Source organism: Chaetodon trifascialis, chromosome 15, assembly GCF_039877785.1.
Source record: "Chaetodon trifascialis isolate fChaTrf1 chromosome 15, fChaTrf1.hap1, whole genome shotgun sequence".
Classification (NCBI taxonomy): domain Eukaryota; kingdom Metazoa; phylum Chordata; class Actinopteri; order Chaetodontiformes; family Chaetodontidae; genus Chaetodon; species Chaetodon trifascialis.
Window position 1 is genome coordinate 21,332,110 of NC_092070.1, and position 13,078 is coordinate 21,345,187.

Genomic DNA, 13,078 nt, shown 5'->3' on the forward strand with positions numbered 1-13,078 from the left:
CCACATCAGCACTTTCAGCTAGTTTCCTCAGCTTGTCTGTACATGATATATAAATTATGTAAGGCTATGTAAAGGAAACGTGCTCAGTGTGTCCACAGATTAAAGAAATACATTTCTCCACATATGGACTCACAGCTAAGATTTTGTATATAATGTGGATTATCAACACAGGGGGTACTAATACTTCGAAAAGAGACTTCTCATGTGCAGTCATGTGTTCTTATTTTGCAGTCTGTAGGCGATTTAACTTAAAAGATACATTAAAAAAAGGAAGCAGAGGTCAAATCAATATACAGAACATGCAGCGTCTCTCTTTTGAGGTTTAAAGCTCCAAGTTTGCATGCACTGAAGCCTTTTTCACTGCGCTGCTACAACATGCTGCAAAGCACAGAGCTGTTTACATTAGCTGTAAACAGAGGGGGCACTCAGAGTCGAACTGGGGGCCTGTTGATGTGCAGTCAAACACTCCTCCAGTACCACCTCACACATGGCGAACAGCGTCATTTTAGCTCTGCTGAAGGCTTAATTTCACCTCCAGATCAGAGAGAGTCGAGGAGGAGCCGCAGATTTATCGAGTTTGTGGGTTCACTCATTAACCTCTGCACGTCTCAGCACTGGGTTTGATAATGAATATGTCCTTGTAGATACTGTAGCCTCTGTGCACCCTGTCTTAATTAGCTGGCTCTATGCTAATTACAGACAAAAATCAACAAGGGTTTGATATCCCCTCGCTGTTTGAACACTGGTGTACATGACCTTAGAGTGAACTTACATCACATCTCATTGTCTTACCATTTGCCAATTAATCAGAGCTAATATTTGTCAAAAAAGCGTGAGCTTGGACTTATTACCAAAGACGTGAGTAAAGAGACAAAAACGTTCGTTGTTTTTCCTCCAGTGTGCATTAATATATTCTCAGCAGGAGGATTCGGATAAACGACTTGATTGGTTGGTTATAGTGTGCAGTGTTTATGGTACGCTATTTTTAGACGCCATATCCATCCATCCATGATATATTAAGCCAGGATCTACTCATGTACACATGTGTCTATTCATAGACTGTCCCCTCTGTAATGAAGGGGTCACTGCAAATCAAACTAGCAGGAATCCGAGTTTTGACATTGAGATTGAGAATTGCTGGCATGTAACGCAGACCGTTACGCAACGTCTCGGCAACAGGTGTCAAACTGTGGATTTGTGAGGGTCCACAGGTTTCCGTCCCAGCCAGACGCTGCACTGCAGGTACCGTTGATGCACTCCTCCTCTGTGGATGAAGCGCTAATCAGCGGCTGCAGTTACAGGGTGCTAAAGGAAGTGATTGCAGACATGCTGCTAAACCTGTGGTGCTTTGCATTTATATACCTGTGCGATTAAACAGTAGATGCCTTTAATGATCTATAAAAGGGTTTCACATAGACTTAATATCACCGACTCATTTATTAAAACGGCAGACTGCTTACATGTAAGAGCTTTTTAAACGAAGCATGAAATGATGTGGGACTGCAGCGGCGTGGAGGAGTCCTAAAGGAGCATTACAACCTTTTTAACTTCACAGAATTATTATTATACTGTTAAACTGCCAGGTTACTGATGCACTTCTCCATCACTACATGTCCTGTAATCACCGAGCCGTCGCCCCGCAGGCATGCAGAAAACCAATTTACTGTGCTGTGGATAGTTAAAAACAATTAAAAAACATTATCAGATTATCATAATTAGAACAGCTGGTGCCAATATTAGCATTTACGGTGGATAATCACAACAATGGCTTTCATTTTTCTTTAAAAAAATAAGTGCACGTACTTCTGCTGAAGGCCTGCCCACTTTGGAACTACTGCATATCTAAATTTTTGACTCTAAAGGCTTAACCTTTAAACAAATATAAGTTGTTTTGCATCAGTCAGCGAATGAACACGCTGTGCTTTCTCACCGACTCTGCTGTGTCTGCTCACGCTTTGGTTTTTGGATGCGCTCACACTAAAACATCCATGCTGTCACTGTGTAAACAAGGCAGACAGCATGGAACGGGAGACCTCCTGACCTGCCATCAAATACTCAGCCAATGAGTTATACCAGTCGAGGTAATGAGGCCAAATGATATCTAAACACTCATTCCAGTGGAAGCTGCTCGCCCAAACCAAACACCGAAAAAGTCTGGAGCTCCCTGGCTGCCTTCTCTAAGCCTGGCAGAGGGTCCGTATGATAAGTGTCTTTCTCTGGCTTCATAAACAGCTTTTTAAATGAGTATTGAATTTGAATACAGCAATACAAAGAGCTGTTTAATGCTCAGCGCTGGGGGCCGGCCCAATGACAAAAAGCTGATTTGTTGTATTTTCACAGTTTGTCCTGAACTGTCTGTTTGACTGTGTGTGAAATATGCAGAACAGGGTCGAGAGGTTCAGTCAGTGTTTGACCAAACATTGAACTGCTGGGAGATGTGACCCCCATTAAACTGTGTTTTTAGTCTCGGGATGTGATGTGCTTCCTGTTTAAACCAGAGGTGGAAATCACTTTGCCGATTCTGATCATTTCACTTCAGTTCAGAGATTCAAAGTAAAGATGGGAAACATCCACTCGTACATGGACCGAACACCTCTATTCGAAGGATGTTGGGATGCGACTGAGAGGAGTTTAAAGAATTGTTGTAGTTTAGTTGGAGTTCTTTTAAAGTTTGCCACCAGGAATCTTCCACTCAGACTGAACTTTCTGTTGGCAAGCTTGGAAATTCCCAACTTCACTAGTTGAAGAGGACCCCTCAAACATACTAGATGCACTATTTCCCAGAACCTTTCCATGAAATCCCCATCTCACAATGCCACTGCTGCCTCGGGCTTAATAGCAACCCGTCAGTTTAGGACCGGAAATAGAGAAATTGCTGTAATGACTTGAGTGGAACTGTATTGCGAGGGAAAAAAAAAAACGACAAGAAGACGCCTGACGAGTCTGTCACTCAAGCCTCTTCTTAAAAGTGCTTTGATGTTTACTTGGACGATCCGCTGTCAAATGAGCCAAATTAGTTTGGTTTATTCAGACAGGCTGAAGGATTATGGGAGTTAAGCAACCTCAATCTCCTCAATCCATCTATGAGCGGCCTGTTTTATGACACGCTGATACGTGCTTATTTTCTGGCGCTTTCTCATATGCTCTCTGAGTATCTCATTTCTCAGGCGGAAGATTTACAAGACCTCAGCGATGATTAGGTGGTGCGAAATCAGGCAGTGAAACTGTTGCTCCTGTGCCGTGGAGCGGAGAAATGAAAGCTTCCTGTATTTTACTGTGTGTAATCTAACTAATGCATGCCTTTATGGGATCTGTGTCATGTAGTCCTGGTGTTTACTGACTAAATGCTGGTCAAATCTAATCATAAAATCAGATTATAAGTTGCTCTGAAATGTCTAAGAGTTATGGTAGACTGCTGTGACAGCAGGAGGAGTGTGCAGGAGTTAGTCTTAACAGCTAATCATGAGCTTTAGCAGTGGATCTGGCTAATTAGCATTGATGCGCTCAAGATCAATATCTGTGTCCTGAATCCATACAGCATACTAATTCCATACTACTTAATAAAAAATCTATATATTTAACTGTTTTATACTGAAACAGGAAATTCAATAATACGTGCGATGCCAGACGTCCGTCAGACTGTGACTTAAGTCTTAAGATTTTTTGTTTTGTTTTCCAAAATCTCTCTGGAGCTGATTCACCGCCTGCAGTTTATTTGACTGTTTTCCCAGCTGTGAGCTCCATTTCATTTGTACATCGTGCATCCAGTTTGAGTGTACTTCATTTTGTCTCTTTTCCTGTGTGAACACGACACACAATGAGTCTGAAGCTGCATCCGACAAGCTTCTGCTCCTGAAACCTGAACAATGTGTTGCTTTGATGAGTTCAAGCACGTCAGAGTATGTCTATCCAAGTGGCCAAAATGTCATGCATCATATATGAAAATTTACTGTATTTGGCACTGAAGTTCCTCCTCCAAAGGGGGCGCCCAGAGTTGAACTGGGGACCTCTTGATCTGCAGTCAAATGCTCTACCACTGAGCTACACCCCCTGTGCTCATAATCAGCAGTGACAGTAGCAGAGAGCTGTTCCTCTCTATGTCAGCAGAAACTGAGAGTAATACATCATCTCCGGCCCTGTGCTGGCTGAGTCTGCAAAGGCGACCTCAACTGTGGCATAAACAAACACACACACACATAAGACAAATGACTAACATAGTGATTTAGTGTGGATTAATCACAGGTTAGAGTGGGAACACAGGGGGTGCCCACTGGAGACTTTTTATTCAGGCGTAGCCACGTCGTGAAAAGATGAACTGAAGAACTGCCATCAGTACAGCTGTTTGCTCACAAGGCCGACGACAACCTTTAGCACAGGTTAATGGTTTGTTTTCCGTGATGGCTTTCATCATCGCATCTTGTGCAGTTGTCTGTAAAAATCAGAGTGATTGAAGGAAGTGCTTCACAAAACTACTCGCGTCGAGACGAGACGAGGACGTCGATTATTCAAGGTTATCACCAGGATGGCAGGTCCACTCGTCAGCTTCACATTTCTGAGAGAGAAAATCGCTATAGCTGCACGTGAAAGAGAAACACATTCAACAGAAGCTTTGAGCGACACGGTATGAATTTAAAGAGGATTTGTGCCCTCCGATTTCTCGCCAGACGATCTGTGAAATTCGGTGGGCCGCTCAGAAGACGCAGATAAGAAAAGAGGCTGCGATAGCGTGCGGTCCTAATTTGAGCAAACCACCACTGGTGAGTGGATTTGGACAATATCAAACCAACATCTCTCATTGTTCATAGCGTTGCATGATTATGACTCCATGTGAGGGCATTAGGGAGGAGGCAGAGTGATGGACTGAGAAGGGCATGCAGAGGCTGAAAGCGATGGGGAGGATTATAACCAAGTGTCCATATATCTGCGAGCAGAAGCCGCAGCATGTGCGGTTGACATGAAGCGTTTAGCGCTGGCCAGGACCGGCTTTATTTCAACATTTCCCAGCTGTTATCTCAGAGAGTTCACAGCGTCCTCTCATGACTTTACCAGAAACTTTCTTGATGAGCGAGCGTTGTTGGATTTTTTAGCTGGCAGCTCTTTGCCCTTCTCATAGAAACCCGCTGGCATCATAACACGCAGCATGTTGGCCATCAATTATTTGTTATGCTTCGACACATTGGACTTAGTGTGAAACTCACTGCCAGCAGTCCGATCAATACTGAGGCAGAACAGAAAAACATAATTTATCCTGATAAAAATACCTTTGATTTAGCTTGTAGTCAGGAATTGTGACCAAGATGTGGACTGAGCAGTTACATGCTAACAACAGTATGCTAACATGCTCACAATCAGCAAACTGTGGAAAGCATCACTCTTTCTAAACTAGTAGAAACACGATATCTTTGTTTTTTAAGCTTGCTTTTCTCATGTATCTCCAAGAGCTCTTGCAAAGGGGAAACACGCTTGAAAGCTTTACCTTTGTGCAAGTAGAACAATGGAGGCTGAACTTTGTCTCAGTGATGCTTCTTTCCACTAAAATCCTCCTCTGCAAACACGTCCGAGCTCACTTACGTCAACTCAGCGCGCATCGTCTTTTTTTTCCCCTTTTTGCCCGAAGTCAGAAAGACTTCAAAAAGAAATGTTTAGCAAAGCTTCAGGTTGTTTATTTAGGCTCTCCTGCTCTCAAAAGGCTCCACGTAGCACCTTTAAATCGGTCAGCTGAGATGCACTTCAGCAGCGTTATGAAAGCACAAAGCCCAGATTTTAAATACCTCTCCTGAAAGCCCCATCCTGCCGCCCTCCTCTCCGGTGCCCAGAGGTCTCACGGAGTCAATGAGTCGAGTATCTTTCACCAAAACCTTGTACTTCCCCTCCCACCCTATCACTGTCTGTCAGACTTCCCCTCCCCGCTGCCCTCCGAGGGGTATTAAAACCCCACCACCTCCTCCTCACCCTCATCATCACCGCACATACAAACACACCCATCCCCACCCCCAACCATGACCCAGTTTGGAGGGGATAAGGGGGTAAGTGAGGACCATTGTGAGTACCACAGGGAGAGAGGCAAGATGCTCTGCCTCCCTCATTCCTCTCCCTTTCAGGAAGAGCTCACACTTGGTTAAGCACACACACTGAGGCTCTTCACGAGGGAGCGGCCGCCGAGACGCGCGTTTTGTTTTGAGTTTTTTGTTGTCGGGATGCCGTCGCGGATTTGAGGTCAGGGCTGTTTGATGTCAGCCCAAGTTAAGGGGTATGTAAAGGAGGGTAAGTGAGACGAGGAGACAGAGATGATGGGCCTCAGGTTGAGAGACAAAGGACGCAGTACCTGGCATCTGGGAGAGGAGGAGTAGAGTGAGTATGCTGCTACATCACTTTACTTTGCTGTCTGTGTGTGCTTGTTTTTTGGATTTACGCATTTGAAAGTGACTTTAAGTGGCGATAAAGGACGTTATCTTTTATTTGTAGCTGATCAGGTCTGTCAGGAAGCCAAAGGACAGATATTTACAAGGTCTGACAACTGTGCAGTGTCTTCCTGAGCTTCTTCATACTCTTTTGGAGAATTAATGTCGCTCACACTAAAACGATAATTTACATGATTCTTTCCCAGCATGAAGCTGAAAAAAGGGCACAGATGCACACAGAAAGGCTGCTCCCGCCTCAGAGATTCATCCTGTAACATATGGAACCGGTTTGCCGTTGCGTTTCTTCCCTTCGGACACTGTTAATGAGGGAATTTTTAGTTTCCCACGAAAGCAGTGGGAGAAAAGCGCCTTCAGAGCCCACCTCCCCCCTGCAAAAGGAGGAAGAATAGCTCATTCATCCATCCCAGCAAAGACGTCCTCGTCTCGAGGTTCTCTCTCACAGGCCGAAGTTCACGTTTGACCACAAAACTAAATGTTCTACTCTCGCCCCTCAGCTGTGAGGTTTTCTGATTTGAATGCCTTTATGTCTTCCACTGGACGTTTTATGAGTCAGAGGCCCAAATTGGGCTGTACTGTCTACTCAACCCTTTGGAATTTATAGTTTATTTGTGTTTCATGGCCGCATGCATTGATCACTCTGCAAGTAAGCTTTATGTCTGCGTGTGTGTCTGTGTAAATACATGATACATCACACAATCTGGCAGAGATTAGTATGAAATGGATGTGATGAGCAGCTCCGATAACCTTCTGTGTGGGTAAACTCGACTCTTGGCATGCATGTTTTTAGTCACTTCAAGGACTCTTTTGAACAAAGTTGCGGACAACCAGAAAGTGTTGATAAGAAATCCATTTTTAGCTCCGCCGGATTTTTTTTTTTTTTTTTTGGTGATTTGAATATCTCTGACTGCCTAACAAAGGAGCTTATCCAGCGCCTTCAGAGAGGGAGAAGGGGAACCACAATATGAGAAACCCCCTGTGCTTTTTAAGCCTGTACGTGCCGGCGGTCGGTCCTCCACACAGCGCTCTTATCTCTGCTCATATCGTGAATTCACCGGCGGAGGCTGGTGACCTTTTTGTTGCATCAAAACAGCCACTATTTACCCCACATATGACGATCCAGGGGGTTATCATGGACAGATGTCTGACCAGTGACTGCATGGGCAGATTAGTTTGATCTGTGCAGTGTTGCTGGGACAAGGTGGAGGTTCAGAGGAGCATGAGTAAAGCCTGAGGATGAGGAGGGTTTCTGATGACTGTCTCCACTGTTAAACGAGCTCTCATTGGCTCGGGGTTTGCCCTGATATCAGAATCTATTAATTAGCTGATGTATTTTTTATGGCTGTGCTCCAAAAGAAGCTCACAAACTATTGACCGTGGTCCGCATCCAGATTTTCCATCTCAGACCAAGTAATTATTCCACACGTTGCCCATTTTTTCACAATAAAGATGATTAAGCTTTTCAAAGCCAGCATGTTAAATCTTCGTACACACTGCGGCGCTTTGTTGTCAGCGGCTCCGAACTCTGCCGCCGCCAGTTTGGGACCAGCTTCGGTCTGGATCTTCACCAATTACATTTTTCCTTTGAGGATTTCAATTGATATGAAAATGTAAAACTGTGGCTTCCTCACACGGGGAGCGTAATTAACCTTCCTCCCTTTTTCTTGCCACCTCCACTTTTTGATTTTGCCTCACTTTGGGCTGCAAAATTCAACCCTGCAGCAGATATGTTCACTATTGTCTAAAGTCATTTCTCTGTGAATAAAGAACCTTTGTGTTAACAGGTGGGAAGTTTATCCAGATTAGACATTTTTTTTTCCTGAATTAATTCTGTCTTTCCTCTGCTCCGGAAAGATGTGCATCTCTCAATTTTGCTCATTTGACAAAAATTACAGCTAATATTCATCCATTGAAAGTGTGCTTAATGTGCTTTTCATGTCGCTCACTGTAGACTCGTGTGCGACGCTCATGTCACTGTTTGAGATGCTATGAGAGATAACTTGTAGCTGCACTGGAGCGGAAAAGTAAACAAACTTGTTGTAAAATGTGGCCGTTTGGCACAGCTGCAGACGAGACTGGTTAGCAGACACAAAGTCTGACACATCACAGCATGGAAATTCATCAACCAGACGCTTTTTAAAAAATCACTCTGCAGCACATGTTGCTCAGAAACAAACACCGGCACATCAGCCACACGGAGTTTAAAAATCAATTTAAAATTCATGAATCAACGGGAAATTTAATTACAACGTGTAGAATAAGAGATGAGAGTTAGTTTAATATTATCGCGCTCACTTAGGACAGGGCTGCTGTAGTTGCCTGATTGTTATTTCTGAATGCTGAAGGGCTTAAAATACCATTCAGCGGTCATGTAAGTGGATGCTTTGTGCCACCGCGATGGTGGAGACGATCTTTTTCAAGACTGCCGCGTCACTGAAAGTTGCAGACGAGCCCCGTGAAGCAGCAGCAAAAGATGCAGCCATGATCACATAAAAGTCAAGATGAGGAGTGTTAGGAAGGCAGCAGATCAGCAGGATCACTTTTTCTTTTTTTTTACCGCATCTGCCTTAAGAGCTTTTACAATCACTTTAAAAATAAGTCAAAGAGATCTAATTGATAATTAGTGTGATGGTGGAGCAGGCTGGGGAGGCGTTCACACTCTGCAGGCGAAGAAGTACATCTGTGCTGTGAGCTGAACGATGGATGCCGCATCTGTACGGATGTTTGCCCACGAATGAGTCCTGCATGAGGGTAAAAGAGACAAAATAATGCTGAAAAATAACCAGGAAATACTCTCTGTGACCACACAATACATTCACTGATGTTATGTGCAATAAAGGATCTCCAGAGCAGTTTGATGTGTCTGTAAATCTACATATTTGTGGAACTTTAGTCAAGTGGAGCATCCATTTAATTAAACGTAATCCAGAGGCTCATACATTTATTACCCTTATATAAACTCATTAGAGCTTTTTTTCTTCCATTTACATTATGTTCATTATCCAAACTGCCTTCTGCCCGTGTTTATTTATATGAGTAATGCTTTGTGTTGTTGTGTGTGGATCTGCATATATCAAAGCCAAGCAGGAACATCTAATATGTAGACAACCAGTTTAGAGGCAGAAAGAGTACACAGATCATTACAGTTTATTCACAGTTTGTTAACAGTTCAGCAAACAGTTCGACGTGGAGCAACTCAGAAAAAGAGTTGTCCCCTCTGGCCATCGGGGTGGTGTCCTCTGACCTCTGTCTTTGTCACGTTGCCCTCTGTTAAGCCTTTTCATTGACCTGCGTGTGCATGTTACACTGATGTATAATTGGCCTTGACATATGTACTTTTTTCATACACTGAAAAATTGCCCAGCTGCCCTTCACAATGAGCAAATGCGTGCAATTTTAAGACTTTAAGTTACATGTTTGGTAATATTTTACATTTGAATATTTAAATTTATTCTAGTTCTTATTGTAATTCTTATTCTTTATTGGACACGAGCATTTTAACACAACCTCTGGGTTTGACACCCTGCCTTTCATTTGCCTTAGCATATGATATATAAAATCTTTAAATCTCGATTAAATCTTGATCTTGAAGTGAATGTTTCTTTATACAGATGTGTTTAAATACATCACCATGCTGTGCAACCCTGACCTGGCACACCTGTTATGTACCTTCACCTGCTGCTGCACAGAACTCCCCTCGATGATGCATGCAGTTACAGCACATCTCCCTGTTACACAATTACAACCCTCGTCCACCTGCAGTGGTCCCCTGCACGGGTCGGGGTTTGTCCCGTGGTGGGCTCATTCCCCTGGTGTCCCTCCCAAGCCTGAGGCCCTCCAGCTGTAGCGCTGTGTCCACATGATGAGTCACTACAGTGAATAAGGAGCGCCTCAGCTAACCCCAGTGCAGTGTTCCTCATAGTCATGGTGCATTTGTGTGCAGGGACACTGTGGCTCTGCTCTGCATGCTTTTTCAGGCTGTTGCACGTGTGTGCGCGTCTGCCTGTCTTTGAGTCTGTCTGTGTGCTATATCTGGATGTGAGTGGATCCCGAGGGATGAAAGCCAGTGACCGAGGGGATCCCTCCATTGACGCTAACTGTAATTGTAAGCGTCCGTTTGAATCGGCGTGTGGTGTCGTGATGTGGAGAGTTCAGCCCAGAGGAACTGATCTTGTTGACCTTTGACCTTGCGCTGTTCTGGCAGGGCTATGAGCTATGTCAAGGGCTCTGATGTATCAGAGAGACTGAAAGTTTGACGACCCGTGATGACACGGTTGTGACCTTTTGAGCTGATGCTTATTGAGCCATTGATCCTGAAAGTTACTCCCTTTCAGAGCTCATTAGCTGTGCCCTGTTATATAAAGTCACTGTGGCATTATGCAGAAGGGAGTCCTACTTCCTTTTCTGACTTAAGAACCAAAGTCTGTTGTGCTTTTTGATGTTTTCACGTGTGACGCGATTTCCACCAATTTGCTGTTCATCGTTTATATCAGAGCAACTGGACAGAAAGCCTGCCTGCTGTGTCTGTGCGGTGCTATTCGGGAGGCTGACTCACCCCAGTAACTTAATGCACAGAGTCAGCTTCTTACCCCTAACTGCCCCACTAGCTCCTGCAGACATAAATTGGATGAGAAAGCAAAATGCCAGGTTATATGTGGCTGAGGTAGCAGAGGAGTATTAAACCCAGGCAGCGGTGCGCCTGGGCTGGAGCGTCTCTCCTGGTCAGGTGGGAGTGTGACGGTTCCTGGTGCACAAACTAACAAGGAACTCTGCAAAGTCAATGCAAAGCTTCGGCAAAGGACGCGCTCAAGTTCCTCTTTGTCTTGTAAAATGTTAGGACTGTTAGCTACACAGGTGTAGTAGATTCCCTGTTAAATCACCTCAAAATATGATTTCAAAAGTAGTTTTACTTGAGCAACATGGTGAAATTAGAAACACCTCTGACCCCCAGTGGGTCAGTCATTACTGACTCCTGCTGCACAGCAAATCACTGCACAAATCCACGAGCTTCTGCATGCTACTGGAGATCCCAAAGTTTGTGAATTTTGAGGAAATGTGTATAAAATCAAGCACAAGTCAACCAAAATATTTGCATTTGAGGAAGTGGTGCAGAAACCCAAAACATGAAAGTCTGGGTTTCAATATTTCACTCAGTGTAAACATCAAGCAAGAACTGGAACATATAGGCAGAACACACACACAGAGAACTGTGTGATAAGGAGTGGAAGAAATGGAGAAAAGAAAGAAAGAAAACTGGATTTAACAGAGCAGACAATATACAGACATACTGTATACTGTGTATGCAAACACACTTGAATCTGCTACCACATTGAACTGATCACAAGACAAAATACTCAATAAGTACATAAATCACATTAATTTCCCCTTAAATATAACAGAAAAGAGAAACACAGTAGACAGAAAATGTTGAAAGAACAGAAAAGCTAGCGGTGATCCGTTTGTTGCTCCCGAAACTTTACACAGCAGAGTAGCTTCAGCATCACATTAAATCAAAGCAGTTTAACCTTTTGTTTGTCTGCGAGTGAATCTGATATTCTAATCTAAAGGACAGCAGTGGCACAGTAAGAGTTACGTAAAGTAATTCAATGATGTAATGCGGGAAAAGTCAGACAGAGCTCGACCATGGAAGGACACCGCTATGACTCTGCGTGCTTGTGGCAACCTCTCGCTCCGCTCCGGCCATTTGCTGCTTACTCATACATGTCGGTCGCAGACGCTCTCAGTTCACACTCTCACATGGACTTCAGCGCTCAGTTTGACGGCAGGATTGAATGCAGCTCAGGCCTCTTACTGTATGTCAGTAATATGCGTCCAGGAGTGTCTGTGTACATGCAGAGGATTCCTGACATCTTCCTCCTGTATCCCCAGCATGTCCTTATATGGTCAGAATGATATGAGACATGCTTCATCACAAGCCTTCTTCAAAACATTCCCGCCCTCTCTGCTCCTGCTGGAGACACAAAGCAGAGGGCCGGGAGCCCCTGCTCGTCTCCTCCAGCGAGATTTTCCCCATCGCTGCAGCTCCAGCTCACTCCGCCTAAGCTCTCAACCTGCTTGGTAAGGATATCGTCCCTGGAAGCCCTTTAAACCCCAAACTAAGCTAGTATTCATGGTTGGATTTTCCTCCCAGTCTAGCTGACAATAAGCCATGTGCTATTGCGGCTTCATCAGGGGGAAAGTTCTGTGGAGGTGTCATACTCATCCCCCAAAGCCGCCCTGAGGGACAGCAGTGTTTGGGTTCAGCTCCACTGCCTGAGCTAATGTGGGTCTGCTGTCTGACTCCCCGCTCCAACGGTTTGTGCCCGGCCACCTGCTGATTCTGCTGGTTTGGATGGACTGCCTGGAGCCCAGACCTAACCTACATAAGGCAACATGCCCCTCTTCCTAAACTCAAATGCACACACACACGCGCATGCACACAAGCACAGTGCAACACAATGCCATTTACCTCTCAACCAGAACAAACCAGTCAAGTTAATACAATCCTGAAAACTGCACCTCACACAGAAGAAGGCTCACTAAGAGGATTTATTTCTTCAAAAAGAGATAGGCTGTTAAATAAAGTGTGTGTATTTGATGATAGCAAATTCCCTATTTGGATTATTTCGCCTCCTTCTCGGTGCTGCTTGATGGTATTT

The 13,078-nt window shown here is 44.3% G+C and overlaps 1 protein-coding gene and 1 non-coding gene across 3 annotated transcripts in view; one reads left to right on the forward strand and one right to left on the reverse strand.

Annotated features, from left to right (window-relative positions):
- The window catches only part of gjc1 (gap junction protein gamma 1), a 38,486-nt gene that overhangs the window by 22,733 nt on the left and 2,675 nt on the right, over positions 1 to 13,078 (forward strand). Inside the window, exon 1 of one of the 2 annotated variants that reach the window (XM_070981919.1) lies at positions 6,238 to 6,351. The exons of the other annotated variant lie outside the window; for it this stretch is intronic. The gene's annotated coding sequence lies outside the window, so the exon portion shown is untranslated. Of the gene's footprint in view, positions 1 to 6,237; positions 6,352 to 13,078 lie in introns of those variants that run through there. 2 annotated transcript variants of the gene reach the window in all.
- On the reverse strand, positions 3,980 to 4,051 carry trnac-gca (transfer RNA cysteine (anticodon GCA)). The gene has a single exon. It is a non-coding gene; the product is annotated as a tRNA-Cys (tRNA).